Genomic DNA, 4,447 nt, shown 5'->3' with positions numbered 1-4,447 from the left:
CTTTTTTTGTTATTTATATGGAATTTTAAATTTGACTAATATACATTATGTTATAACTCATTTCACAAAAAAAAAAAAAAAATGTTATAACTCAACATTGAGCGAATTAGAACCTCAAACTCACCAAAATCGGTGACTAGATTTTTAAAGTTGATTTTGCGGACATACATGGCTTCTACATATGACCATGAAGTTAGTTCACGAGACTGAGATAATAAATATCCGGCCTTGTCGGTCCCCTATAAGTGATTCCTGTCCGGGGAATAGTCAAATCACGTCCCATCACTCTTTTTATTCTTCTTAAGGCATTTGGCACCACCCTGACAACCTGCATCCTCCAAGTGTAGAACATGCCAAAACCCCAACATGTGTCTCAAGACTTGCCTATATAAGGCACATTTATTGCCTAGAGGATGGTGACTTTTACTTTCTCATCAACTACTTGAGACCTATTCGACTGAACTAACTCAACTCCCGATCTGAATCTACGTAACCCATAAAATCCGTGTGAAGAATAGTTGAACCGAAAAGATCCAATCCCGCTCATACATATGGGAATTAATCATATCAATGATGTTAATTAAAATAATTTTTTTTAATAATGAAAATGAATTGAAAAAAAAAATGAAATAATTTGAAATAATAACATCAAAATGTGACATGGCATTAATCTAAGTAATCCACAAAATAGGTAAAATGTGGCTAATTGCACATTCATTATAAATTTATAATTCAATGGCTTTAATTACACATTCATTATAGTTGGGACACCTTTATCCCAATAAAATATAATAGAAATAGGAAAAAAAATTGACCTTTTCAAAATAGCCAAAAATAACATGTAAAATGGTTATTTTGAGACAAAATTTTGAAGGAATAAGGGTCAAATGGGCCACCGAACTACGCACGAAACTGCAATTAGGTCATCGAACTCAAAAACAATGCAATTGGGTCCCTGAACTACACAAATTCATGCAGATTAATCCAAAGTGACTTGTTGACTTGATCTTCGGGTTACCAACTTTAAAAATAATATTTTAAAATAATTTTAAATTAATTAATTAATTAAAATTTAAAAAAAAAACATGAACAAGTCAATTGGGTCCTTTTTTTAAATTTTAAATTTAATTTTAATTAAGTATTTTATTTAAAATTATTTTAAAATATTATTTTTAAAGTTGGTAACCGTAAGATCAAGTCAAACAAGTCACTTTGGGTTAATTTGCATGGATTTGTATAGTTCAGGGACGCAATTGCATTGTTTTTGAGTTCAATGACCTAATTGCAGTTTTGTGTGTATTTCAGTGGCCTATTTGACCCTTACTCCAAATTTTGAATAATATTCACTTTTAATTTAAATCAAATCAAAGTAAATTCATATATTTAATTCAATATATTATACTATTTAAATATTTAATTAATCATATCCTATTTCAACATAGTGTGTGATTTTAGCCTCAAGGGACTAATTTCACCCATTCTCCACTAACTAAATCAAGAAATATAATGGCACATTCAAAAAAAAAAAAAAAAATCATAACTTGTTCTTAAAGAACAAAATCTCTCATCCAAGAGCCACCCACACTCCCACCGATAAGACAGTAGAGGAAAGAAAAAAATCACAACTGAGTGACAAACATCATGTTCTCACGCACCATTGAGCTAAGCTCCTCATTCAGAGGGCTACAAATCTTCTCCAACACCATCTCAGACCACCAAACTAACAAATCCAAAACCCCACCCTCAAACTCTGGCCGGAAAACTTGATCGGAGACTTCCGCTCTGCAAAGCGGGCACGTGGACTGCTTCTGCAGCCACGCGTCAACGCAGTCCACGTGGAAACAATGCCCGCACGCGCTCAACTTCCGGCACCTCTCCCCGCCGCAGATTCCGTTCAGACAAACGGCGCAGAAAGGCCGCTTTTCTTCATCCGTGACGTCAGCGCTGAAGGTGAACGCGTTTGGGCCGTCGTCGTCGCGGTGGTTATCGTGGCGGAGCCACAAGAAAACCAGAACGGCGCCGGCGCCGGCCAAGGCTATCAACTCCGGCTGAAAATCCATATGGATATGAAAATCCATATGGATATGGAATATTATATATGCATGCATGCCAACGTTAATTATGAAAAAAATCCATGTCAAGATTCAAAGAAAAAAGTTAAAATTAAAAAAATCATTCCTTAATATAATTTAGAAATGAGTAGTTTGATATAGTTGGTAGTTGAGTAGTGTACGTACACCAAAGAAAACAAACATATGGTCATTAAGAAATGTAATTTGGATTAAGGATAGTTAATTCCTTGGTCATAGTAAACTATACTCCAATCCTAATTAATTGTTGATTATAATTAATGTTGATCTCACAATGTAGTATACGTTCATAGGAACTCCACTGAGGCTCGAACCCACTCCCATCATCCATGTAGGAGTGTAAACCGGGACACCGGGTGCCACAAGGTCTTTGGCTCTTGATCTTTCTAATCGATTGTTTGGAAAGTTATAAGAATTCTTCGAGCCAAATGAATCTCTTGAAGTGTCTTCTCCAATCTTAAAGGTGTCAAATAGACAGGCTGACTCGTCATTGATAGGCTTAATATCAATTATTACAGTTTGATTAGTTGAATTGATCAGCTAGTTGACTTGATAACCATAACTCAACAAGACATACTTCATCCAAAATATACCTTTAAGTACCGATCAACTATAGCTTTATTTGCAAATCAAAGATGACTAAAATGTCTATCTCCATTGCTAAATGTGTAATTAATGAAATTGTATTGGAATTTCTCAAAAAAAAAAAAAAATGAAATTGTATTGGAAAATATGTCATAGTCATAAAATGGCGGCAGGAAAATTCCAAGAGAAAAAGCTATATACAAATTACAAAACCAGAAAGCACGCAGTCAAAGGAAAATAGAATTAAATTATTTGTATTTCTTAAGTACAAGAAAACAATTCTCTGAACGCTGGACTTTTGTAACGGCATTATTGGATATTGCAAAAAAAAATTAAATACTCCGTAGATAATTATTTTATATTTTGGGATAAGGGTCAAATAAGCCCTCTAAGTATATTGATTTGTACAATTAGACCTTTCAATTTCAAAAAGTTTCAATCAGAATCTCAAACTTACAAANGCGCTCAACTTCCGGCACCTCTCCCCGCCGCAGATTCCGTTCAGACAAACGGCGCAGAAAGGCCGCTTTTCTTCATCCGTGACGTCAGCGCTGAAGGTGAACGCGTTTGGGCCGTCGTCGTCGCGGTGGTTATCGTGGCGGAGCCACAAGAAAACCAGAACGGCGCCGGCGCCGGCCAAGGCTATCAACTCCGGCTGAAAATCCATATGGATATGAAAATCCATATGGATATGGAATATTATATATGCATGCATGCCAACGTTAATTATGAAAAAAATCCATGTCAAGATTCAAAGAAAAAAGTTAAAATTAAAAAAATCATTCCTTAATATAATTTAGAAATGAGTAGTTTGATATAGTTGGTAGTTGAGTAGTGTACGTACACCAAAGAAAACAAACATATGGTCATTAAGAAATGTAATTTGGATTAAGGATAGTTAATTCCTTGGTCATAGTAAACTATACTCCAATCCTAATTAATTGTTGATTATAATTAATGTTGATCTCACAATGTAGTATACGTTCATAGGAACTCCACTGAGGCTCGAACCCACTCCCATCATCCATGTAGGAGTGTAAACCGGGACACCGGGTGCCACAAGGTCTTTGGCTCTTGATCTTTCTAATCGATTGTTTGGAAAGTTATAAGAATTCTTCGAGCCAAATGAATCTCTTGAAGTGTCTTCTCCAATCTTAAAGGTGTCAAATAGACAGGCTGACTCGTCATTGATAGGCTTAATATCAATTATTACAGTTTGATTAGTTGAATTGATCAGCTAGTTGACTTGATAACCATAACTCAACAAGACATACTTCATCCAAAATATACCTTTAAGTACCGATCAACTATAGCTTTATTTGCAAATCAAAGATGACTAAAATGTCTATCTCCATTGCTAAATGTGTAATTAATGAAATTGTATTGGAATTTCTCAAAAAAAAAAAAAAATGAAATTGTATTGGAAAATATGTCATAGTCATAAAATGGCGGCAGGAAAATTCCAAGAGAAAAAGCTATATACAAATTACAAAACCAGAAAGCACGCAGTCAAAGGAAAATAGAATTAAATTATTTGTATTTCTTAAGTACAAGAAAACAATTCTCTGAACGCTGGACTTTTGTAACGGCATTATTGGATATTGCAAAAAAAAATTAAATACTCCGTAGATAATTATTTTATATTTTGGGATAAGGGTCAAATAAGCCCTCTAAGTATATTGATTTGTACAATTAGACCTTTCAATTTCAAAAAGTTTCAATCAGAATCTCAAACTTACAAAAAAAAAAAAAAAAAAAAAAAAAAAAAAAAA

The sequence above is a fragment of the Ipomoea triloba genome, chromosome 4 (genome assembly GCF_003576645.1).
Source record: "Ipomoea triloba cultivar NCNSP0323 chromosome 4, ASM357664v1".
NCBI classification, from domain to species: Eukaryota; Viridiplantae; Streptophyta; class Magnoliopsida; order Solanales; family Convolvulaceae; genus Ipomoea; species Ipomoea triloba.
The sequence above is the reverse complement of the archived record's forward strand: the minus strand, read 5'-3'. Positions refer to the sequence as shown.